Source organism: Stegostoma tigrinum, chromosome 44 (genome assembly GCF_030684315.1).
Source record: "Stegostoma tigrinum isolate sSteTig4 chromosome 44, sSteTig4.hap1, whole genome shotgun sequence".
Classification (NCBI taxonomy): Eukaryota; Metazoa; Chordata; class Chondrichthyes; order Orectolobiformes; family Stegostomatidae; genus Stegostoma; species Stegostoma tigrinum.
In genome coordinates this window covers 13,303,632-13,330,916 of record NC_081397.1, presented here as the reverse complement: position 1 = coordinate 13,330,916, position 27,285 = coordinate 13,303,632, and the positions used below count along the sequence as shown (strand labels likewise).

The window sequence follows — 27,285 nt, the reverse complement described above, 5'->3', positions numbered from 1 at the left end:
CAAAGAGTGTTCACTCGGCTGATCCCGAGTATGGAGGGAGTGTCTGATGAGGGAGAGATTGAGACTTTGGCCTATCCTCATTGGAGTTTATAGGAATGAGAGGTGGCCTCATTGAAGATCCTTTGAGGAATTTGACGGGGAGCCGTTGCCCCTCGTGTGGGAGAGTTTGGGACCAGAGGGGCATCATCTCTTAATAGGCGTTCATCCATTGAAGATGGAGATGAGGAATTTCTTCTTCTGAGGGGAGTGAATCTGTGGAATTCTTTACCACAGAGGGCTGTCACTGCCAGGTCATTCAGTATGTTCAAGTCTGAGAGAGATTTTCATTCAGGAAGGAGAATCAAAGGTTATGGGGCAAGGGGTGGAAGTGCAGCAAAGTAGAGTTCAGAATGAGCAGTTCAGCCACAGTCATGGTTGAAAGGTGGAGCAGCCAGATGGGCTGAATGGCCTACTTCTGATCCTCTGGTCATATGTACACCATTACCAAGCAATGTCATCTCATTGTCCTGTGTTTCCTTTCTGACAGTGATGCAATGTTATTTTGAAATGTGTTAGCCATATCTTTCCTCTATGCTTGAACAACAGAGGACACCATTTCACCAGAAGTCGCGGCACTGGTGTCTGAAGCAAGGAACACAGCTTGGAAGGTTGCAAAAGCAACACAGTGCAGGGTTCTGGAGATCTGAAACCAACACAGAGAGCACTGGGGTAACTCAACAGGTCTGACAGCATCTGTCAGCGAGGGGAGGGCGTGGGGTATCGAGAGAGAGAGAGAGAGTGAGTTAGTATTTTGAGTTTGTCGACTCTGCATCCATTCTAACGCCTTACTGACAAGTGTTTCTATCAGATAAGGACCAACAGATGAGGTTTAGTTCCTTGTCTTGTGTGTTCCGGTTGCAGACAGTCCATTCGACTTCTCTCTGGGTGGTAAGTATCATTTTCTGTTCTCTCTCGCCCAAGGTCATCCCACAGAAGCCACTAGAGCTTACCCCCGACCCTGTGCCAGAAGGTTTAGAGCTGCAGACCAATCTGTAGAAGGTGGACCCTAATCTCCCCCTTTAGATTGTCTCCCTGGGGTGGGGAGTCGGTCCCTCAAGATCATGTATGCTTTGGAAAGGCTGTGCACAAGTAGGTCGTGTTTCTCCAGCATTATTGATGGGAGAGAAACTGAAGGGGTAACTGGAGGCAATTCATTCTCTTTGGTGGATCCATTGGCAAGATTGATCATGAGAAATCCTGAAATGACCAAAACAGAAATGCATTGAATGCTATGGACAGGATATTATTAAACTGGAAAGATTGACAAGGATGTTACTGGGAATGGAGGGTTTCAGTTGGAGGGAGGGGCTAATTAGGCTGGGACTTTTTTCCCCCCCCGAGAGAGTGGAGGTTGCTGGGTGATCTTACAGAGGTCAACAAAATCATGAAAGCCAAAGATAAGGTGAATAGCCAAGGTCTTTTCCCCAGGGCTGGGGAGTCCAAAACTAAAGGGCGTAGGTTTAAGGTGAGAGGGGAGAGATCTAAAAGGGACCTAATGGACAACTGTTTCACACAGAAAGTGGTGCGTGTATGGGATGAGTTGAGAGACGATGTTGTAGATGTGGGTACGATCACACATTTAATAGGCATTTAAACAGGGACAAGAATAGGAAAGGTTTAGAGGAACATGGGTCAAATGCAGGCAAATGGGAGTAGGGTAGATTAGAAAACCTGGCTGGCATGGACAGGTTGGGCTGAAGGGTCTGTTTCTGCTGTATAAGTGTTTGATGTGTTCCTTTTACTTGCTGCAGTTAAAGGGAGTAAATTGTGGAGGAAGGGGGAGGTGGGGAGAAACTAGTTTGTAACACTCTCAGGGAGATGGATGGTCACAGATTACAAATTACACCACTGGCAGATGGACCGAGTGGCGTCATTCTCTGCTCCTATTTATTTTCTTTTTCAGAAATGTCAGAGGTGAAATTAATTGAATTCCCAAAGTATTTCCCCTCCCAGACAAAAAGAGGTTGACTTTACATTTGGACCCGTGCGATGCATGTGAAGGTGTTTTCCATGTTTACTTTCTGTCAGTGGGTGTTACATATGTATATATAAATGAAACATGGTGTGCATTTATCTCCCAGATTATTCACATACGACTGAGATGCCAGGACCAGGCTGTTTTCGCGCGCTCGAGCCTGCAATTAAAATTTCTGGAAGTGAGGGTCGGGTGAAGAAGAGAGAGAGATGACAGCAGGATGAAGGGAGAGAAAAGGATGATGACAGGAGAGAGACAGAGACAGAGAGAGAGCGAGAGAGACAGAGACAGAGCGAGAGACACAGAGGGAGGGAGAGAGACAGAGGGAGAGACAGATATACAGAGATGATGACAGGACTGAGAGATGGAGTCACATTCAATGTTTTGGCCCCAATCGCTTGCTGTGGCAGAGAATCCCACATGCTCCCCACTTTCTGGGTGAAGACATTTTTCCTCATTTCAGTCCTACCTTGTCCCCTTTACACCGTCACCCCCTGGTTCTGAACTGCCCCATCGCGACTGGGAACATCCTTTATTGTTAGTCGGTCTCGTCTGGATGGATCAAAAAGACTCTCCAGTACTGTGAGACTCTGTTGTATTAAAGTGTACATTCCTGATCACATGCCACCATTCAGATTTCATTTTTGCATCCATCAGTCAGACCATTGATAATAGGATTTGGGACGTCATGTTGCCATTGTACAGGACATTGGTCTGGCCACTTTTAGATTACTGTGTATAATTCTGGTACCTCAGCAAAAGGGAAGATCGTATTAAATTGGAGAGGGTGCAAAAGGGATTTGCAGGCCGTGAGACTAGTTTATTATGGAAAGCCCAGTTGGATTGGACAAGTTATGCCTAAGGCCCTGTTTCTGTATTGTACGATTCTATGACTTTATTGTGAGATGCCCCAAACTTTCGAAATGAGCAAATTGACCAGGCATCTCAATTCAATGAAGCTTCATTCCCAGGACCCTCCCTTATCACCACTCTGTTTCTTTCTCCCACTTTCTCCTCGATTCTCTGTCGTAAAGTATTACCCAGCTCCATCCTGATATTCTGGGCTCAGCTTTCCTGTTGGACGTTAGTGCCTGCCGCCCCTTACTGGTTACGGGACTTCTAAAGCAAACGTACAAACTTGGGGCATAAAGCATGATGTATCTCTTTGACAAACAAAAATCCTGCCCCAAAACCTGTGGCTACAGGAATTCAACCAGTAGATTTCTGTAAGCAAATAACACATGATCAGGTGGGCGTGTGCGTTTTCCAGAGGTTATAATCGAAACTGAGAGCATTCACAGGTGTAAGGAAAATTCTATTTCAAAAAAAATAGTAAGAACGGCTTCATATTTGGATCGCCATGGTATGTTGCTAACGTTAGGCTGAAAACATTCCGTTAAATGATTAAACACAAGGGTTATCGACGTTTAAATCTCTTTTCCACAAACACAGCAGTGGCTGGATCAGTGGTTAGTTTCCAATCTGACAGATTTTTGTTTGGCTGAGATAATAAGGAGATGGGACTAAAGGCAAGTTAATGGTGTGAAGGCACAGACTGAAAGGTGGAACAGGCTCAATGGGAGACATGGTGGCTCAGTGGTTAGCGCTGCTGCTGCACAGTGTGAGGGATCCAGCTTTGATTTTAGCCTCAGGTGACTGTCCGTGTGAAGTTTGCACATTTTCCCTGTGATGTTGTGGGTTTCCTCCAGGTGCTCCTGTTTCCTGGCACACTCCAATGGATGTGCAGGTTAGACATGCCCGTTCTCCCCAACCTTTGAGAGAAGCCATTCCTCCTCATCTCCATTTTCAATCTGCCCCAACTCCTTATCTTGACTTGACTTCTCATTTTAGATTTTCCCACATGAGGAAACATCCTCTCTCCATCTCCTTTGTCAATCCCCCAACTTTAGCATTTTGGATCCCCTGTGATTCTTCTGAAGTCCAGAGAGTATCGGCCAAAAACGCTCAGTCTGTCTTCCCAAGATAAATCTTTGGAATTATTCAGTCTGTTATGGACAAGACTAGACCAGGCCAGACCCACTCAAAGAATTTTCAGAAGGTAGTCTCTCCCCTAACTTTATTTTTCAAAGCAAACATGAAGTGCTGGTTTCAGATGCAATGCGATTGGGCAAACAACTCAATGTTAAGCAAAACAATTTATTTAAACACTATAGTTAAAATGCAACAAAAGAAAGACGATTTAAGAATAACTTATCACTGTTGGAAATGTAACAAAATAGTAGATATAGTAACTATTGCTAATTAACTGTTTTAAGAAAAAGTAACATCCCATAAACAGAGTCCTTGACAGAAATGGAAAATTGAGACACAGGTTCTCACGTGCAGATCTCCAATCCAGGAGGATAAAAAGTCAACTGAAAATACAGAGACAGCAGGAGCCGGGAGACATCCACTGAAGCTTCAAAGGCATTTGAGACGCCACCAGCTTCAGGTGCACGTGAAATAAAACAAAACCGAGAAATCCTGATCTTCTGAGAGAGCTGGCCACACCCACCAGAGCTGGAAAAAAAAACTCAAACTGTTTAGTCAAGTGGCCTTAACCAGGGAGCTGAATGGCTCTCATTCAATCTCTCTCTCTCAAAAGAAACCAGGACAAAATAATCTCTTAAAGCTACAGTATCATCACAAAGCTCTTTATCTCCAATAATGTTGGGGTGGGGAGAGGGGCAAGGCTATTTGTTTTGTAATTACACCCCCTCTCCAGATCAGCGACTATTCCTGTCTCAGAATGGCTGCTTTGTGATGCATTAGATTGGTAACAGTGTGGGTTCAAATCCTACACCGGATGGGGTTACCGTGAAGGACTCTCCTTTTGAACCTCCCAATCAGCTGAGGCGCAGTGACCCTCAGGTTCCATCACCTTCTAATCCGCTCTCTCCAACGGGAGAGCAGCTCTAATGATCTGGTAAGACTGTGGTGAATTGACCATCATCTGTAATTGATGCACCAATTGCTTTTTAAACAGTAAATACCGACAGAAAGCTGTACTTTGTACAAACCGTTATAGCGATCATGTATCTCTCTGAAGTTGACACCACACCACCCCCCCCAGCCAAACCACACTCCCAATGCCAACCTCCCAACAACCCCACCACCCACCCCCCTCCCCCACCCCCACACCTGTAGAATAGGTCATTAAGTAGACACAGACCACTTTGGGAAGCTGGGAATCTTTGATGATATTCACTTGGCAGGACTGCACCTGGAAAACGAACAGATTCTGTTTGAAGTTTTTCGTCTCGCATCAATCAGGAGTAGACGGCAAGAATGGCACATTTCAAAATCTTAGCCGGATTATGGAGAGGGAGAGAAACAGGAACAGAGTTAACATTACAGGTTATAAACACAGAAAGTTCTGGTGAACCTCAGCTGATCTGGCAGCACCCATCGAGAGAGACAAACAAAGTTAATGTTTCGAGTACAGTGACCTGTAATCAGGGTTGACCCTTTGAAATGAAAGAGCAAGCCATTCAGTCGTATTCCTCGCCACAAGTTCTGAATAATGAAATGAAATGGGATGGATCACCCAGTGTCGAGTCAGGCACCGGAAAAGACAACAGACCTGAAACAGCCCTGTCAGCCCTGCAAAGTCCTGCTTCCTAAAATCTGGGGGCTCATGTCACAATCCGGAGAGTCAGCATTATACTCAGAATCATACCTTACAGACAAGGTCCCAGACACCACCATCACCATCCCTGGATATGCCATGTCCCACCAGCAGGACAGACCCTGGAGAGGTGGTGGCAGGGTGGAGTTGCCCCGGGAGTCAACATTTATTTTGGACAACAGGAGGACATAGCACGCCAAAACAACAAGACTCCTGAGACCACCAGGAATCATGGGAGCACACAAGCCCACAGCCACTTTATGATAAACACTCAAGGATTAAAGACCGCATTCTCACAACATGCAAACCCAATGTGGTCTAAAAAATACCAAGCAATGACTGCCACAACCATTGCCTTAGACAGGCAGGAAGAAAACTAGCTATCAAGACACATGAACATCTGCTAGCAGCAAAACTGCACAATAAACGCTTCTTACTATTGGTACACTGACAGTGAAGGCCATCAGTTTAACTGGGACACGGTAACCATACTAGTCCAAGCCAAACATAGACACACACGGGAATTCCAAGTGGCAGTCATTGAATTGAATTGGAAGAGGGAAACGTACATTGATAGCTAACTGCTATATTGTTCATCTTGTTTTGAGGTGACCTAAAGTTTGGGCACTGAGACATCAATCTGTTTATTACCGCATTACAACAGCTTAATGTCTGAGTGTGGCCCCTTCTGGCCTGGGTCTCTGGGACAAGGAGCCATTCACTCTGGGTCCAGCATTGTTCACACAGGGAGCGTTGTCATTTCATGTTTCTTTGATGTCAGAAAGTTCGGTGGAGGGACAGGTAATGGTGAGGAAGCAGACAGGCTGCCGAAGGAATTGGACAGGCTCAGAGATTGGGCAAAGAAATGGCAAACAGAATACAATGGGGGAAAGTGTGAGGTTGTGCACTTTGGTGGGAATAGAGGCAGAGACCGTTTTTCAAATGGGGAAGGCTTCGGAAATCTCAAGCACAAAGCCACTTGGGAGTCCTACTTCAGGATTCTCTTCAGGTTAACATGCAAGTTCATTTGGCAGTTAATGTAACATTAGAATTCAATTCAAGATGGCCAGAATTCAAGAACAGAGATGTACTGCTGAAGCTGTATTAGGCTCTGGTCAAACCACATTTGGAATATTGTGAGCAGCTTTGGGCCCTGTATTTCAGGAAGGATGTGCTGGCCCTGGAGGGGGGTCAAGAGGAGATTTACAAGATCCCAGGGATGAAGGGCTTGTCTAATGAGGAGTGGTGAAGGCTCTCTGTCTGCATTCAATGGAGTTTAGAAGGATGAGGGAGAATCCGATTGAAACTTACAGAATACTGAGAGGCTTGGACAGAGACGAGGACATGAGGGGCACAGCCTCAGCATGAAGGGATGATATTTTTGAACTGAGATGAACAGGAACTTCTTCAGCCAGAGGGTGATGAATCTGTGGAACTCAATGAATGTCTTTAAGACGGTGATGGATAGGTTCTTGATTGGTGAAGAGATCAAGGCCGAGGGGGAGAAGGCAGAGGATGGGGTTGAGAAACACAGCAGTCACAATCAAATGACAGAGTGGACTCGATCGGCCAAACAGCCTAATTCTGCTCCATTATCACATGGGTCTTACATTCACTCTTACTGAGTGACCTTTAATGGATTACACATTTTAGCAACCCAGAATAAGAGCTTTCTGTTGCTACTGTCTGTACCACCCACACTAACATGAGCCCAGGCTACTGAATGACCAATACAACTTAAGGGCTAGGAGCAGCAGGAGACCATTCAGCCTCTTGGGTGCCTACGGCCCCATTCAATATGGCACAGCTGATCCCATCTTGGCTTCAGCTCCAGTTTCCTGCCCCCACTCCCATTCACCTATCATTGATTCCAAATCTGTCTGTCTCCTCCTCCAATTCATTCAGTGTCCCAACATTGAATACACACTCGAGAACAGCAGTATGTACCCACAGCAAATCCCCCAGATTCACATCCCTGTCTCCCTTGGACAGAACCCATTCCTCCTTCTCTCTGTTTTCAATCTGTCCCAGCCCCTTCTCCTGAAATGTTGAACTCTTGTTCCAGATTGTCCCACATGAGCAATCATTCTCTTTCCTTCTCCTTTCCATCTTATATCCCTCAATGAGATCTCCTCTCATTCTTCTAAACTCCAGAGATTATTGGCCGAAACTGCTCAATCTCTCCTCATAAGCCAAACCGCTTACCTCAGAAAATGACATGGACAAAATCGCATTGCATCTAAATAGTATACTGGATGTAGAACACACATCCCAAAGTGAGCTCGTCACAGTGTTGGAGAGGTCTCCAGTGCCAATAAAAGGCCCATCGAGCCTGTGCCAGTTAAAAACAACCACCTCACCATTCTCTAATTCCATTTCCCCAGCACTCAGCCCATTGCCTTGGCATCCCAGGTGCACATCAAAATTCTTCTTCATATGTGATGAGGGTTTCTGCCTCTCCCATCTTCACAGGTAGCAAGTTGCAGGTTCCCCACCAGCTTCTGGGTGAAAACTTGGTCCCTCATTGCTCCCTCCATCAAGGAGGAAACCTTTCTTCCTGCTTACCCAATCTATGGACCCTCATCATTTGATACATCCCAATCATGTCCAGCATCTCAATCTCCGCTGCTCTGACGATAAGAACCCCAGTCTGTCCAATCTCTCTCCATCACTGGCACTCTCCAGTGTCGAAGGCAACATCCTGGTAAATCTGCCTCTACACCCTCTCCCCGTGCATTTAGATACATTCTGTCATTAAAGTGTCTTTTCTTTTATTTACAGCTCACTGTGATGTTGCATCAGGCGGGAAACACGCAAGTTATTTTGCAGTGAAAAAGCTGGCAGTTAATTTTTAATCAGCAAAGTTACGTTTTTAGCAGGTGGTTCATGTAGAGTCACTGTTGTCTCCTTGCACAGAGAGAGAGAGGGAGGGAGAGAGAGGGAGGGAGAGGGAGGGAGAGGGAGGGAGAGGGAGGGAGAGGGAGGGAGAGGGAGGGAGAGGGAGGGAGAGGGAGGGAGAGGGAGGGAGAGGGAGGGAGAGGGAGGGAGAGGGAGGGAGAGGGAGGGAGAGGGAGGGAGAGGGAGGGAGAGGGAGGGAGAGAGGGAGAGAGAGAGGGAGAGAGAGAGGGAGAGGGAGAGAGAGAGGGAGAGAGAGAGGGAGAGAGAGAGGGAGAGAGAGAGAGATCAACAACAACTATTTTTGTTGTTTAACTTTTCAACTGTTTAACCTGAGGGTCACCACATCGAAGGCAAAGGGGAACGATCATTCACAGCAATCTCAACCAGTGCAGAAACTGAACCACACGCTTTCAGCACGACCAGACAGTCAACTGAGCTTACCAAGCCCTACACGGCAAAAACACTGGGCAACACGGTGGCTCAGTGGTTAACACTGCTGCCTCATATTGTGTGTGTGGTTTCCACCGGGTGCTCCAGTCTTCTCCCATTGTCTCAAGGTGTGCAGGTTCGGTGGATTGGTCATGCTAAATTGCTCATAATGTCCAGGGGTGGGTAGATTAGGGAGATTAACCATGGGAAATGCATGGTTACAGGGATACGTTAGAGGAGTCGGTCTGTGTGGGATGCTGTTCAGATGGTTGGTACGGACTTAATGGACTGAATGGCTTACTTCTACTCTGTAGGGATTCCACTGATGTCAATGTTTGGCTCAAAGGTGCGGGGCAATTTATTCTGATCTGAACACCGCACTTTAGTGTGATTCTCTTTCAATTTCGAAATAATGGGGAGGCAATATCCTATTTTGTCAGATGCCTGGGATATACTGTGAGGACTTGAAATTAAATCTTGCTATTGCAGGTCATGGATTTTGACTTAAACTTTAAACAAAACAGATCTGGAGTTAAGGCTCTAATGATGACCATTGTGAGAAGCAAAGAACCATCTGGTTCAATAGTGAAGACTGACATGAAAAGTTATTTCTTCTCTCAGGGAGATAAGAGACTTTGGAACTCCTTGCTAGACAGAGCTGTATGTATTTGTGGCAGCAGGGGGAAGGCAGATTTAAGGCTGGGATTTACAGTTTCTTGATCAGACAGGGAATCAATGGGAAGGGCAGGAAAGTGGACATGAGGAATGTTGGATCAGCCACAGTCCTATTGAATTTTGGAGCAGGATCGAGGGGCCGAATATCCTACTCCCATTCCTGTCTCTGATGGTCCTTATGGGAGCAAAATCTGCCATTCTCACCTGATCTGCTCTGCACGTGACTCTTAACCCTTTGCAAACTCCTCATTACCTTCAGGTCGAGCATGTTGATCTATTCAAGGACATTTTGAGATTGGCATCCCCTTGCCACCTTGGCAGAGCTGGCCACACCCTGTTCAAAGTACAGAGAAATAACATTTGTCATCGTCAGTTTTAGGCTTGTTCCAACTGTGTGCTTTTCTAAGAGGAACTGGTCTGTGTCACAACCCCAGATATTAATTGCTCATCCCGTAAACTCTCACTGTCTTCCAGATAAAGTTTGTTTTTCTCACCATTCACCCCTCCATATCCCCACGTTCACCATCCACCCCCCTCCGAATGTCCAGCTTGTTGGCTCAACACTGAAATGATTCATGCAGTTCAATGTAGATCAGAGTGACGTTATCTGCTTTGGGTGCAAAACCAGGAAATTGGGTTTTTATCCGCCGGATTGGGATGTGGGGGTGCTCCAAGTCCTGGACGTACCTCATACACCAGTCAGTGACAGTGAGCATTACAGGAGCAGCAGATGGTGAAGAATGGAAATGTGATGTTGGCCTTCATCGTGAGAAGGTTCCAGTCCAGGAGCAGGGCTGTCTTGCTGAAATTGTACAGGGAGAGACCGCATCCTGCTGTATTGTGTCTGCAGTCTGGGGTCTCCGTCTCTGAGGATGGATGTCCTGGCTATGGAGGGTGTGCAGCCGAGGTTTCCCAGGCTGAATCCTGGGATGGCAGGACTGAAGGATAAGGACAGACTGGATCGCTTAGGATTATATTCACTGGAGTTTAGAAGAATGAGGAGTCATCTCATAGAAACCTGTGAAATTTCAATGGGACTTAATAGGGGTAAACACAGATGTTGCAGATGGCTGGTCATGGGGCTAAGGGCACATGAGTCCGCCCTCAGGGGGTCACAGTCTAAGGGAGATGGGGAAGGGCTGAGGGTGGGGAGGAATGTCTTCACCTAGAGGGTGGGGATCCAATGGGATTCTCTGCCACAGAAAGTGGTTGGGATCAGAGTAGTGAATGTTGTTCAAGTAGCAGCATCGAGTTCTTAGGGGCAAAATGTCTTGGACAGCCACATCATAACATCCCAACTCCTACACTCAGTGTTGGAACTGATGAAGGCAACTGTTCCAAACTTGCCGTCCGCCTGGGACTCCACTTTATGCAACTATGTGCCTGCACCCTTCGATCCCTCTGTTTGACAACACTTCGCAGGGACCTACCATTAACCTGCCCTGGTTTGCCTCACCAAAGATGCAACACCTCTATATTTGTCTAAATTAAACTCTACCTGCCAGTCCTCGGCCCATTGGCCCAGTTGATCAAGTTCCCGTTGTGCTCTGAGATAACCACCTTCACTGTCCATGAGGCCACTGATTTTGCTCCTGCTCCTCATTTACTATGTTTCTGTATTGTCCTATTTTCAGGCTGAGCAAGCAGACCAGCAACCATCCTGCATCACATACACCACCCTGAGGCACACAGATATGCGAGGGGATGAGGAACCAGGTCAAGGTGAAGAGGGAAATGTTTCTGTCAATCTTCCGCGGACATTGTGAGATAGCACAGAAGAATCCCTTCAATGCCTCACAAATTGATGGATAGTAATTGTTCCTTCCAGCAAATAAGGGGGAGAAGGAAGAGAGGACAGAGGAGCGTCAGGTTTCTGCAGCTGAGAAATGGCTAAGCTTTGTTCCCATTCACTCAGCCTGACATCAATTCTAAACATGAACTTGCCTTGAGAATCTATTTGAATATCAATCTCTCACATAACGTTGAGTGGGTCAATCTCTTCTGCTGCAGCATGATCTGACCCTTGATGGCAGGGATTTGAGATTTTGTGCTGTCCATTCCTAACTTGAGTATCCATTTGATCTCCTGGTGAGTGTATCAGGGCAGATGAGCCAATGAATTGAATCTACTCTGCATTTATTTTTTAATTGTGGTGAGCTATTATCAGAGGTATGATTATTCCCCAGCCTGATCTTCATTACCCTCTAACTTCATCATTTTCAAACATATATCCAGATCTCTCTTCATACCTCATATGGAATCCACCTCCACCACTCTCCCAGGCAGTGCATTCCAAATCCGAACAATGCTCCAAAGATGTTTCTCCTCGTCTCACTCCTAGCTGTCTTGGTGACAAATTTGAAATTGTGACCCCTGGTTACTGACATAGTGGAAACAGAGTATTCTACTTTACCCTCTCAAAATTCTTCATTATTGTGAACACCACCATTTGTGACCCCTCTGCTCCATGGAGAATAAGCCTGGTTTCATTAATCTTTCTTTGAACGTAAAATCCTTCATTCCTGCTGTCATTCTAGTAATCACCTTTAAACCATCTCCAGAGTGTTCTTCCTTAAATAAGGTGCCTAGAACTGAACACAAGCGTAGCCTGAGCAATATGGTCTTAACAATAATTTGTAGAGGCGTAGCATTACTTCCTTGCTTTGAGACTCAATGCCTCTATTTTTAAACTCAAAGATCCTTTGAACCTGCTTCACAACTGTTTCAACTGGCCTGGCCACCTTCAGAGAATGATGCACATGAACCCCAAGATCTCTCTGTTCCAATTTTCCCTTTAAAGCTGTACCATTGAGTTTGTATTGTTTCTTTGCATTTTTCTCAGCAAAATGCATAAGCTCATATTTTTCTGAATTGAAATTTATTTGGCAGGTTTCTGCCCATTTGGCCAACTTGTCAATGTCCCTGTGAAGTCACTCAGTATCATCCTCACAATGCACTCTTCTCCATGGCTTAGTATGATCTGTAAATTTAGAGATTTTATCCTCAATACCCAACTCCAAATCATTTCTACAATCAATATATTTATCTATATATATATCTGTCAGTTTCTCTTACGTAAATGTATGACTATTTACCAGTCTGTACCTGTTAGTTTCTGCTGAGAATTGCAAGTGACAATATTAATCTGTTAGCGAGTTTTGAGAAGATTTGTAGCTCAATTTGAGGTTCTGGATGTAAGTTTGCTCACTAAGCTGGAAGGTTCATTTTCAGAAGTTTCGTCACCATTCTGGGTAACATCATCAGTGAGCCTACGGTGAAGCGCTGGTGTTTAGGTTTCCTTGGGTTGGTCATGTCACTTCCTGTGCCGGTGATGTCATTTCCTGTTCTTTTTCTCAAAGGGTGGTAGATGAGCTCCAAATCTCTGTTTGTTGATGGAGTTTCGGTTGGAATGACATGCTTCCAGGAATTCTTGTGCGTGTCTCTGTTTGTCTTGTCCAAGATGGATGGATGTGTTGTCCCAAAGTGGTGGCCTTTCTCATCTGTATGCAAGGATACTAGTGATCGTGGGTCATGTCTTTTGGTGGATATTTACCAACAGGTGGCGACAGACCTGACCCCACAACTGGAGAACCGAATCACAGCCTCACTCATAAAACTTCAAAAATCTGGAGAATTAAACAAGAGACTCTTCCAAAAAATGAAACCAGATGGATCCAACACACCACGCTTCTACGGACTACCCAAAATTCACAAACCAGGAGCTCCCCTCAGACCCATAGTCTCACTACCTGGAACACCAACATACAGACTAGCCAAGGAACTACACCAAAGACTAAAACACCGAGTAGAAGACTCACGCCACTCCATTCACTCCAGCCAAGAATTCTTGAACACCATCAAAAGCACCAAGATAGAAGAGGATGAAATAATGGTCTCCTTTGACGTAACAGCCCTGTTCACATCCATCAACATCAATCTGGCCAAAGAAACACTGACTACACTAGTCGAAGAACCAAAGACACATACACCAGACACCACCAACCTCATCAGCAAGGACAAAATCATCAAGCTCGTGGACCTATGCCTCACCACCCACTTCACTTTCAATAACAAAACCTACAGACAAACTAACGGTACACCCATGGGATCTCCGACATCAGGGTTCTTAGCAGAGGGAGTAGTGCAGAGACTCGAACAAACAGCTCTGCCAATCATCCAACCCAAACTTTGGGTCTGCTACGTGGATGACACCTTTGTCATCACTAAACGAAACAAATTAGAGGAAACATTCAAGACCATCAATAATATCCTTCCTGATGTAAAATTCACAAAAGAGGAGGAACACAACAACAAACTGCATTCCTAGGTACCACAGTAGAGCGACCAGTTAATGGGGAACTTCAAACCAGCGTCTACAGGAAAACAACACAGACAGACCAAATACTGAACTGCCTTGTCAGTGTGTAAATGTACTTATCGAAGTACACCTGTCAGTTCCTGCTGGGTGAATGTGTGGGTGCTGTTCCCAACATGTACCTGTGAGATTCTGCTCTGTAAATAGGAGAGTCTAGTTAACAGACTATACTTGTCAGTTTCTGCTCTGTGAAACTGGGAGTGTAGTTATCATTGCGTATGTCCGTTTTAGCTTTGAGAATGAGGGTGAAGTTATTCATCTCTCCCTGACAGTTCCTGCAATGCGAATGCATGACTGACATTAGCAGAAACCAAGAGAGACTGATAACTACAGTCACACCTTTACATTGTAGTCAATGTGTTGTCATCATTTGTGTGTTTCTGCAATACGAACAAGTGGGTGTAGTTATCAATCTGTACGTGTCAGTTTCTCCTCATGTATCAAAATGGCTAAGTCTCTGAAGGCCAGTAGTATTCTCTGTGACTGTACAAATCGCTCTGTGATAGTTATTGTTAGGGTGTTGAGGCTGGCTCTGAATCTTTTCTGCATTGTGTGATTTATGAGTTGAGTGTCAGTCCGTGTGGTAGGTGAGGGGGGTGAGGAAGTTCAGGACATGGGGTGATAACAGGAGGGGAACTGCTTTATTCTGAGAACCATTCTGACAAATTGTCACATATTTCCTATTTGGTCAGACAGCCTGAGATCTGTGGTACCACTGATTAAACTGTTTGTTTCTCACCAAAAACAGAATCACAGATATGGTACAGCATAGAAGCAGACCTTTCTGCCCACTGTCTCTGTACTGGAAATTTTTTATGCATCAGTTCTGCAGTAATTGTTAGGAATGTGAACTTCATCTACTCATTGTCAGCGTCTATTTGTAAAGGCCAATATGACATTAGTTCTGTGGGTATCTGGCTTTTCATAACGATCGTGGCAGTTTTGATATGTTTCCCACAGTCTCAGGGAGAGTACATGGATCTCATTCTCGTATGTTCAGTTGTGGTTTGTGTCGGAGTAGTAAACTCTGTCAAACTCTTTTCAATTGCGCTCAACTGCATTGCATTTCAGTCTCAGTTTGTTTTTACATTGTGCATGAGGTTGAGTGTGCAGTAGAATCTTTCTGTCACTACTGGGCACTGTAATAGTCCAATATCCTCAGGTGTAATCAGAGATTTTGAGAGTCAGTTCATATCTGGAAATTACAGTGAGGCCGTACTTCATTCTTTTCCTTTTAGCATCCACTGGCTGTGTGTGAGTGAGTTTTCCCTCGTGCTGCCAGTCTGTATCTCAGTTCCCGTCTCCTGCAGTGAATGGGAAACCACCGAAGATTTTTAATTGTTGGTGCCTGTGGGAATCATGTGCAAGTGAAAGGCAACACACTGCTACAGAAGGGACTCTGTGCTGTTCCTCAGATTCAAGACTGGAAACACAATGGGCCTTTGTAACTTGTATAGTGTAGAGTTGAACAGGGATTAACGATATAAAATGTTGACTGTCAGAATAACATCCGTTTCTTTTTCAGTGTGTACTGATATGCTTTTCTGAGTAATGCTAAAGTAGCAATCAGTGTAAACTGTGAAAGCCAATGGCAGTGAACAATTCAACTGCATTGCAGCTGCCTGACCACACAGTGTCGCTTGGACAGAAAAGACAAACGGGGAACTTATTCCCTGATGTAGACAGGACATGACCCTGCTCTGTGCCGTGATGGTGGAAGCAATTACTGGTGCTCTTGTGTTGTTCTATGGGAGGGAAGTGGAAAGGAAAAGGAATTTTATTTTCTGTCTTGCAGTGCAGCAGATTTAAAGTGTGAAACTCAATTTATTGAACAATCAACACTGTTCAACTCTGCTTTGAAACAAAAGGAGTGTTTCACAAACCTACCAAGCAAACCAATTTTGTCTATTTTTATTTTGTGCACTGCTTCGAAAGGTAACCACTTGATTCAACTGATTTATTGTGAAAATTATATTCAGATATCTTGGTATTTCTCTGCAATACATCCTAGGGAGGGCCAGGAGGAATGTCAGGCTCTTTATAGAAAATTGAGATTAATTTTGAAAGAGGTACCAGAGGTTTCTTGCTGGACTGAAAAAGACAAAGCAAATTCTATTCCTGAAAGGTGAAGAAAAGGAGAATGATGTTGCGATAAAGGTGGGGATGGCAGCTCCTCTGCTGCTATCATACATTTATGTGAATGAAATGTTGAATGAATGGGATGAGAATTCTCGGTACAGACTCAATAATGTGAAGGACTGCAGGCCTCTCTGACAATGGTTCTGTGAGTAGAGATCATTCCAGATGTGACAGTTTCTGTTGCAATGTATACGGTTTTGTATGGATATTATATGTTGGAACGTGTGTTGGGATGGTTTATGCATTTGATAGTGAGAGAGAGAGGAGGGTGCAAGAGAGGGAGTGAGAGTGTATATCAACAATTCTCTCAATGTCAGTCTTTGGCACAGCACGTGCATTTGGAATTCACCTTATTTAAGTGTAGTGACTATTGTGACAAATATTCATTAAAATAATAATTCTGTCTGTCTGTTACTGCTGACTGAAATGTTTGCTTCAATATCTGTACTCCATATCTACTTTCCATGTGGTTGGTCAAACTAACAGCATCATCTATGTGTTCACTTGACTGTAACACGAAAAGTACCCTTTCTAAATGCAGATTTCATGCTGTTCCTGTGTATATATTTTGGATGAGGATTCAGTCTGTCATTCCTCCAAAGTGAAATTGTTTAGAACTGGGTGGCTGGAAGTGACAGTACAGATAAAAAATATACACTGGTATTTCCTCAATGGTGTTTGACTCTTGGTTAGAACACATCTCTCTGGAAATTGCATTCAATGTGTGAGATTGAATCTGCTATCACTGTGGCTCAGATATTCTACGCTCTGACAGTGTAACATACCTGGTGGTTGTTGTAAGATGCTGGTCACAATTGGCTTTGTACTGAGGAAACACTAAATTGTCCTGGTCCTTCAAGTATTGGCCTGGAGGAAGAAGGAATAAACTAACATCAGTTGAGATTGATCACATTGATATTGCCAATGTAACATTCAGTTAATTATTCATTAGGATTGTTTGTTTCGAGCTACTTATTTGAACAGAACCACAGTCTGATGCTACTCTTAGCCTGAGCTGCTCCTTGTCTATTTTTTTTCTTAAAATTCGAATACCCGGTTGAGTGAGATCCAAAAGCTAACCAACATTGATACAGCTGCAAGTGGGGATATGGATATGTGAGTAATCCATCTATATCTGTCAGCTCCCACTTGTTGAATGCGTGAGTGTCGTTACAAATACGTACCTGTCAGATATGCTCTGTTAATTTTGTTTTAATAAATTCATCTGTCGCGAGAGACAGTGAAATGCTCTGTTTGCGAGCAGCACAGGCCAATCACAGTCAGCAGGGATGTACAGAACAAAACAACTCAGAGAGGAATGCAGGTTACATTCCACAGGGTGCGCACTCGGAGAGATCAACATGAACAAGATCATCATTATTTGAGGCTAAAGAGTCCATTCATCAATTTAGTAATGAACAGGAAGAAGCTGCCCCTGACCCTGCTCGGGCTTCTGTATCTTTTGCCTGATTCAAGAGGTTGTAGGAGATTATTCATCCCTGGAACATCTGTACAACAAAACCACCTCCATCAGACTCCTGCTCATTGAATGCGGAGCTGTAGTCAACACCGTTATCCTGTGCAGACTGATCTCAAAACTCTGTGACCTTGGTCTCGGCTCCACCCACTGCAACTGGATCCTCAAATTTCTGACCCATAGACTGCAATCAGTGAAGACAGACATTTGCATCTCCTCTACAATAACACACAACACTGGAGGCCACCCGCCAAGGATGCATCCTCAGGCCCCTACTGTACACCCAACACTGTGGGGCCAATTTCCAAATGAACACCATCTACAAGTTTGCTGATGACACGATCATAGTGGGACACATATGGAACAACCAGGAGTCAAAACCCAGAAGGGAGATAGAGGGCTTGATGACATGGTGCAGTGAAGGCGACATCTCTCTCAATGTTGGAAAAACTAAAGAACTGACCATTGGCTTCAGAAAGAATGGGGGAGCACCACCACTTCCGCCGCACCCCCACCCCCCACCCACCCCCCGACCCGGCCACCACCCCCGCACCCCAGCACCCAGCCACCCCTGCCCCCTCCCGCCCTCCCGCACCCACCCACGCACCGCCCCCGCACCCCCACCCACCCCCCTGCCGCCAGAAAGAATGGGGGAGCACCACCACTGCCGCCCTGCCTCCCGCCCCCGCCCCCACCCCCCCCCCCCGCCCCCACCCACCCCCACCTCACCCACCCACCCCCACCTCACCCACCGGCCCCCACCTCACCCACCCCCAACACCATCTACATCACTGGAAGTGAGACTGAGAGGGTGGAGAGCACCAAGTTCCTCGCAGTAACAATAAGCAACAACCTGCCCCGGGCTTCCCACGGAGATGCAACAGTCAAGAAGACAACAACAATGCCTCGTCTTTCTCAGGCGGCACAGGAAATTTAGCATGTCCACAGGGACTCTCACTGATGCACCATTGAAAGCGTCACTGTCTGGGTGCAGAATGGCCTGGTCTGGCAACTGCTCTGCCCAGGGCTGTAAAAACAGACAAACGGTGGTGTGCACAGCCCAGTCAACCTGTTCCTATCAGTCTCTGTAAATATACTTACACAGTCACACAGCAGAGACTGACAGGGACAGGTTGATAACTATAGTCCCATCAAAATGACACAGCACTGAGTGGATGATTCAGCCCATTTGCCCGTGATGGCCCCAAGACTTCCAGATGCCACTCCTTGTTCTATCTTCCAGCACACTGCTTGTAACCCTGCAGCTTACAGCACTTAAGGTGCAGATCCAGGTAAGTTATCTTGAAAACTGTTTAGAGTCTCTGACTCCACCACCAATTCAGACAGAAAGTTCTAATGCCCACCACCCTCTGCAGAATAGAACATAGAACAGTATAGCATGGTATAGGCCCTTTGGCCCACAATGTTGTGCCGAACGTCTCCCCTAATCCTAAGGTTCATCTAACCTCCACTCCTACCTTATGCTGTCATCCAAATGCCTATCTCTTCGCCCCGAAAGAGGCCGATTCCACTCCTCTCTCCAGCAATGCATTCCATGCCCCGACCACTCTCTGAGTAAAGACCCTAACTCTGACTTCTCCCCTATATCTACCTCCACTCACTTTAACACTATGCACCCTCAAAAGCTACCTTCACCCGAGGAAAAAGTCTCCAGCTGTCCACTCTATCTATACCTCTGATCATTTTGTACACCTCTATCAAGTCATCTCTCATCCTTCGTCGCTCGAAAGAGAAAAGCCCGAGCTCTCCCAACCTTTTCTCATAAGACCTTCCCTCCGTTCCAGGCAACATCCACGTAAATCTCCTCTGCACCTTTTCCAATGATTCCACATCTTTCCTGTAATGAGGTGACCACACCTGGACACAATACTCCAGATGCGGCCGAACCAGGCTTTTGTATAGCTGGAGGATAACTTCACGGCTCTTGAACTCAATCCCTCTATTAATGAAAGCTAACACAACATACGCCTTCTTAACAACTCTATCCACCTGGCTGGCAGCTTTCAGGGAGCTGTGAACATGAACCCTAAGATCCCTCTGCTCCTCCACACTGCCAGGAATCTTTCCACTAACCCTGTATTCTGCTTTCAAGTTTGTCCTTCCAAAATGAATCACCTCACACTTTTCAAGATAAAACTCCATTTGCCAATTCTTAACCCAGCTCCATATACAATCAATGTCCTTTTGAAACGCAGAACAGCCCCCTGCACTGTCCACAACATGATCCACCTTCGTATCGTCCGCGAACTTGCTGATGCACTCTTCCACGCCTTCGACCAAATCATTTACAACAATCACAAATGGATGAGAACACAGAACAATTCACCACTCGTAATTGAGCATCATGTTGAATATTTTCCATCCATTACTACCCATTGTCTTCTAAGGGTCAGCCAATTCTGAATCCAATCTGCCACATTTCCCTCTATCCCATGCCTCCTTACCCTCTGCATGAGCCTACTGTGGGGAACCTTATCAAACGCCATACTTAAATCCATGGATACCACATCCACTGCTCTACATTCATCCACGTGTTTGGTCACCTCTTCAAAGAATTCAATAAGGTTTGTGAAGCATGTTTTACCCCTCACAAATCCATGCTGACTGACCCAAATCAAACTGTGCCTTTCAAAGTGATCAGAAATCCTATCTCACAGAGCCCTTGGCAATAATTTGCCCACCACTGACATAAGACTAGCTGGCCTGTAATTTCCAGGGTTATCCCGATTCCCTTTTTTGAACAAGGGTTTAACGTTTGCCACTCTCCAATCTTCCAGCACTATACCCGTTGACAGTGAGGATGAGGAGATCATTGCCAAGGACCCTCCAATGTCATCCCTCACTTCCCACAGAATCCTTGGATAAATCCCATCAGGCCCAGGGGAATTACCTATCTTCACCTTCCTCAAAGTTCCTGGCACATCTTCCTTCCTAACATTGGTAGGCTCGAAGAGGTCAGACTGTTTCATACTGTAAAAAAAAAATCCTTAAGAATCCTCCGATCCTTCAGCCACTTCACTTCAATCAACGACCTCTGATTTTTGAACAGTTTCTCCAAGGGAAACAGATTCCTCCTGTCTACTCTGTCTCTCCTTCTTACAGTTTAGTTTTCTTTAATCATGGCACCCCTCAGCCTCCTCTATTCCAAGCAATATAACCCTAACCTCTGCAATCTCTCCTCAGAGCTACAATCTCCAGCCCTGGCAACATTCTGGTAAATCTCCTCTGCATTCCCTCCACAGCAATTACATCCTTCCTGTAATGTGGTGACCAGAATGCACACAATACTCCAGTTGCAGCCTCACCATTTCCGGATACAGTTTCACAGTTATATCCCTATGTTTGTATTCCATACCACTGTCAATGAAGGGGAACATTCTACATGCCTTGTTTACAATTCTAAATCCTTGTACTGCTACCTTTAGTGACCTGTGCACCTGCACGCCAAGATCTCTCACTTCATCTACCGCTCTCAACATATTCTCAATTATTTTCGATTCCATTTACTGTTTGAGCTTCCAAAGTGCATTATCTCGCACTTATCAGAGCTGAACTCCATCTGCCACTTTCCTGCCGACTCCACTAAACTATCTGTACCATTTTGCATCTTACAATTATCCTCTACACTACCCATTACATGGTCAAGTTTGTGTTGTCTGCAAACTTCTCAAATAAGCCCACCACATTCAAGTCCAAATCATCAATGTAGAAAACGGACAGCAGGGGTCCCAACACTGTGCCATGCTGAGCACCACTTGAAACAGCTTTCTATTCACAAAGGCAGCAATCAACCACTACATTTTGTTTCCTGTCACTGAGCCATCTTTGGACCCAATTCAACATATTGCCCTGTATTCCAGAGGCTTTTACTTTCTGGACCAGTCTACCATGTGGCACTTTGTCAAATACCTTACTAAAATCCAAACAGATGGCATCCGATGCACTTCCCTCACACATTCACATCACAGAAACTGACAAGGACAGACTGATAACTAAACTGATATATCCACATTGTAGAAACTGACAGAGACTGACTGATGAATATGTTTACATATTCACACAAAAGTAATTAGTCACTGCCTATTTCTGCGATATAAATGAGCTTATCAATCTGTTTACATTAGTTTCTGCCATGTGAATGTTTGAGTGCAGTTATCAGTTATCTGTCAGTTTGTGTACTGTGCATACGAGAGTGCAGTAATTAATCTCTAGCTGTAAGCATCTGCTACTTCAAAACATGAGTATAATTATCAATCTTTACCTGTTAGGTCCTGCTATGTGAATGCATGAGTACTGTGATCAATCTATTCTTGTACTTGTGCTCTGTGAAATGTAGTTTTAAATTTGTCCCTGTCAGTCTGATATGTGAATGCATGAGTGTATTTACCATTCTGTCCCTGCCAGTTTCAGGTCTGGGAATATATAAATATAGTTCTCAATTTTTATCTGTCAGTTACTTCTTTGTCAATATGTGAATGTTGTTAGCTGGAGCAGATAGCAATTGATATGTTAATATGTGAGTGCAGTTATGGATCTGTGCCTGTCAGATTCTGCTCTTTGAATATGAGTTCAATTGTCAGTCTATGCCTATCAGTTTCTGCTCTGTCAATCTGGGAGTATAGTTATCAATATTTAATTGGCAAACTCTGTTCTGTGAAAATGAATTTAGTTGTTCAAATGTCATGTTCAGATTATGCCAAATGAGCCTGAGCGTGACATCTTTATTCTGTCCATATCAGTTTCTGCTATGTACATATGTCAATGTCATTACTATTCTGCCCCTGTCAGTTTCTGGTTTGTGAATGTGAGAATTTAGTTATTAATCTCTACTTGTCAGTTTCAGCTAAAAGAATGAGAGTTTCACTGCCGATTTCTGCCTGTCAGTTTATGCTCTGTCAACATGTGAGTTTAATAATCAGCCTATCCCTCTCAGTCTGCTGTGTGAATACAGTTGTGTAGATATCAATCTGTACACTTTCAGCCTCTGCTTGGTGAATATGTTTGTGTAATTCTCAGTCTATCACTTGCAGTTTCTGTTATGTCAATATATGAGTTTAGTTATCAGTGAATACCTGTCAGTTTCTTCTGTGTGAATATGTACATGTCATTGTCAATCAGTACCTACGGCAGTAGATGAGTGTAGTTATTGGTCTATGCCTGTCAGTTTCTGCTCTGTGCATCGGTGAGTGAAGTTACCAATCTGTCCCCCATCAGTTATTTGAAACCAAGACTGTTATAAACAATCATTCTGCTTTGGGAATGTGTGATTTTACCCATCAATTTCCACCTATGAGTTTCTGGCTTTGAATCGGCAAATGCATTTATCAATGTGTAACAGTCAGTTTTTATTCCGTGAATTTGCATGCAACAACATTATTCTTCCTGTCAGTATCTGCAACATAAATGTGAGGGTGGATTTCCCCATCTCTCCCAGTCAGTTTCTGCTGTGTAAATGGCCAAGTCAAATTATCAGCCCATGCCTGTCAGTTCCTGTTATTTGAATGTGAGAGCGTCATGATAAATCTGTACCTATCAGTTTCCACCATGTGAATATGTGTTTCATCATCAATTTTCTCGTGTGTTTCTGGAATGTGAATGAGTCAGTGTAGGTATCAATCCGTATCTGTCAGTTTCTACTGTTGTGTATCAATGTGCCTTGATTCTCTTGCAACCAGTAATATTGTCTGTGAACATGCAACATATTCTTATATAGCTAATATGGTGTTGAGACTGGGTATTAATCTCTTCGCCATTTTGAGACTTCTGAGTTCATTGTCAGTTGGCAGGATCGAGGAGGGGTCATGGAAGTGGGACTGATTTCCTATGAGAACCATTCTGAATCAACAACACAATTTACAGTTTATGTGCTGAGTGTGGGTTTTATATACCGATCGTATCAGATGCTGATTCTCTGTCTCAGTACGGGATTTGTTTTTTCAGGCTTCAGTAGTATCAATGAGACATTTAGATTTTTTTTGTATTGGACATTGTTAGTGCTCTTTCTTAAAGATTTTGCTTTGCACCTGTCTGTCTATTTCTATGTTATATTTTTATAATAACACTCTATACAACAGAATATCATTTACTTCATCACCAGGATCAGAATCAAGGTGAGGTGCAGCGTGGAAGCAGACCATTCAGCCCACTGTGCTTGCACTGGGACATTACATTCTGCATACTAGTTTCCAGTAATTGTTGGAATTGTGAACTTCCTCCACTCACTGCCAGTGTCTGTTAGTGCCAATTTGACATTAGTTCTCCAGTTATCAGCCTTTGAAGAGCTGCAGTGCTAGCTTCGTGATGTCTGCAACCATCTCAGGTACAGTAGATATTCACTGACTCTGTATGATTGAGGGATTAATATTACATTGACATTTGTCCCTACCACAAGGACTAACATGATTGTGCTGTAGGGAAGGTTGACATGAACATCAAGCCCTTTGTAGAAAATTGAAAAAAAAATTGAAAGAGATACGCAATGTTTCTTGCCAGACTGAAGAAGAAAAAAAGAATATTAACTCCTGTAACGTGAAGAAATGATAAGGGTGAGGATAGCAGTTCCTCTTCAGCCTCAATACATTCATGGAAGTAGAATGCTGGCTGATTGGGATTAAAAAAATAGTTGTTCACTTTTTAAAAACAAAAAAAAAGGTGCAGACCCAATGGGCTGATGGGCCTTTCTCTTGTGCCGTAGATTTCTCTAACTTGAGGGTGTTAGTGGAAATCATTTTGAGTCTATCATTGTCTATGATTTGCAGTGAACACAGAACGATTTGGTTCTTCCACATTGTAACATACACCTTCAGTCAGTCAGAGTGTGTGTGTGTGAGAGTGAGAGGAGGAGAGAATTATTCATCAAAGGATTAATTCTGTCCTTCTCAGTCACTGATAAACTTCCTATAAACATGTTTCATCCACTTTAGTAACTCTTGGTGCACAGGTTCTTCCCATTTCTGTACTTAACATCTCACTGAGGTATGACTTTGAAACTATGATTTTTTTTTCTTGATTGTAACTTTGTAAAGGCCCTGATTCAATGCAGATTTAATGCTGTTCCTGAGTGGTCATCCGAAATAGAAAATCAGTCTATCCATCTTCAAAACTGGTGTCAGTGTCAATGGGCTACATACCTGCTGATTGTTAGAAGCAACTGGTCAGACTTGGCTTTGTACCGAGGAAATACAACATCCTCTTTGATGAAGGGTCTACGCTCGAAACGTCAGCTTTTGTGCTCCTGAGATGCTGCTTGGCCTGCTGTGTTCATCCAGCCTCACATTTTATTATCTTGGAATTCTCCAGCATCTGCAGTTCCCATTATCTCAAATACAACATCATCCTGGTCCTTCAAGTATTTGCCCGGAGGAAGGCAGAAGCCACATCTCCTGTAAATTACCATACAGAAAGTCTGGCCATATTGAACTAATCAACATAACGTTAAGTTCATAATCATTGAGACGTGTGTTTGTTTTTAAGAGAAAACTAGCAATTTGAACAGAACCAGAGTCTTATTCCCTGTCCTCCAGAACTGCTCCTTGTCTGGGGATTCTCATTGTACTTTTTTCCCAAAATAATTCGAAATCAACCGAGTGAGAATCAGAAACTGAGCAACAACTGTACTTTCATAAATGGGGCTATCCGAAGGTGCAGGCATGCATACACAGTTCACAACACGCTACCTGTGCAGAGGAAGAACAAAGGGCGCTATTTTAAATGTTTCAGGTGAGAAATTTAACCTGGGGACTCAATTACCTGTCCTTTTCAGGGTTATAACATGCCTCTAGTCTGTGTTTCCACTGTTCACGGCACTATGTCCAAAAACAGCGCGAAACTGAAGCCGAACAACGAATTCCCATCACAGTTCAGAGGATGAAAACCACAAGACTGACCCCCAGCAGCAGCTTCTTGCCGCTGTGTCTCCCTCAGCAGGCCCACACACAGCCCGAGAAAGGCCTCTCTCTCCCCGCCCCCAGGCCGCTCACTCCAAGTTCCGGGACCAGTTCCTGCTCCCCTCCGCCTCTTACCAACAGCCCCCGGTTCTCCCTGAACTGAGCCCGAATCAATGCCGGTCTCGGAGCCCCCTCTGTGTCCCAGACTCACATCTCGATGCGCTGCTGGAAGGAGCCTGCTGTTCCCTCGCTTCCCTGGGCGCTGGTCTCTCCATTGCGGCCTGTTTCAAACAAATCTCTTCCACTCAATGACGGCCCTCAATGGCAGCGCTGGGGGATGGCATCACGCATGCGCTCCTCTCGGTTGTGTGGAAATGCAGGGTTACAGGAAGTGGGTGGGGTTATGGGTCTGGGAGGGGCTGCTGTTCAGAGGGTCGGTGTGGAATTTTATTTGGGCCGAAGTATCTGTTTCCACACTGTAGGGATTTATGATGATTCTATGAAGTGTGCTACAGATTAGGCGCTGAAATGTGAACTATATGCCAATGTTTTGTTCTGCTCATGTCACCTCCCTTACTGTTTTCATACAGAATAAAAGTTAGAGCATAACTTTGAACGCTCCGGTTTCCTCCCCCAATCCAAAGGTGTCCAGGGATGTTTAGGATAGGTCAGTTAGACATGGGAAATCAAGAATAGGGGTTGGCTCATCTTCAATGGGGTTGTGTGGTTTTGTTGGGCCGAAGGGCCTGTTTCCACACTGTAGGGAATCTAGTCTTATCTAAAGAGCATTTGGACAGACAAAGAGTTGATAATGATCGGGCTGGGAGTTTCACTAGTAGTTAATGGGGACTATTAGTGAGTGACAGTAGGTGGTGGATAATAGCAGGACATGTGGTAACAAGGCCCTGTGTTGCTTAGAGTTTAGGTCCAAAATTACTGAACTCATTATAGAGTCGAGAGGGCTGCAGGGTCCCCCACGCGGAAGATGAGGTGTTGTTCTTCTAGCTTGTGGAACAAGCTGGAGCACTGGAACAGTGCAGCAAGCCTGAGGCAGAGATGTTGGCGAGGGAACAGGGTGGTGCGTTAAAGTGACAGGCAACAGGTAGTTTGGGGTCTTTTGTGCAAGCAGAACATAGATGTTCTGTGAAGTGATCACCCAGTCTATGTTTCATTTCAAAATTGGGTGTTTTAACAGGATTTGGGCAGCCTTTGTTTTTGGACAAGAATCATCCAGGCTTCCAAAGAAAAAAAATGCTGGATGTGGGCATCACTGGCTCATCTGACCATTGATTGGCTATCCTGAAATGCCCGTGAGAAGGTGATAGTGAACTGCCTTCTTGAACCGTTGCAGTCTCTGAGCTGTAGGTAGGCCCACATTGCCATGAGGAAAGGAATTGCAGGATTTTCACAGATTGACACCGCACGAACGACCGGTATATTTCCAAGTCAAGGGTGGTGAGTGGCTTGGAGAAGATCTTGTAGATGGTGCAGTTCCCATGAACCTGCTGCCCTTGTCTTTCATGATAGAAGTGGTCGTGGGTTTGGAAGGTGCTGTCCAATTCAATATTTGAGGATGTTTGTGAATGTGGTGCCAATTAAACAGCAGCAGCCTTTTCATGGACAGTATTTTGCTTGCTGTGTGTTGTTGGAGCTGCACGAACACAGGTGATGGGGGCCATAGAGGGGAAACATTTACACTCCGACCTTGAATGTTGGAGATTTTGCACTGGTTTGAGAAATCAG

General features: G+C 44.7%; 1 protein-coding gene and 1 long non-coding RNA gene across 12 annotated transcripts in view; both read right to left on the bottom strand.

The window, feature by feature from the left end:
* The window catches only part of LOC132207253 (uncharacterized), a 31,065-nt gene extending 5,158 nt beyond the window's left edge, over positions 1-25,907 (bottom strand). Inside the window, exons 1-6 of one of the 9 annotated variants that reach the window (XR_009443365.1) lie at positions 25,754-25,907; positions 24,787-25,038; positions 16,944-17,025; positions 9,849-9,978; positions 5,187-5,319; positions 4,152-4,534 (exon numbers count right to left, since the gene is read on the bottom strand). This is a non-coding gene — a long non-coding RNA (uncharacterized LOC132207253). Of the gene's footprint in view, positions 1-4,151; positions 4,535-5,155; positions 5,320-9,848; positions 9,979-16,943; positions 17,026-24,786; positions 25,039-25,753 lie in introns of those variants that run through there. The other 8 variants (XR_009443366.1, XR_009443364.1, XR_009443368.1 and 5 more) reach the window with 8 other exon arrangements.
* LOC132207173 (late histone H2B.L4-like) overlaps positions 1-27,285 on the bottom strand; it is a 228,244-nt gene that overhangs the window by 48,155 nt on the left and 152,804 nt on the right. The gene's annotated exons all lie outside the window — the stretch shown is intronic.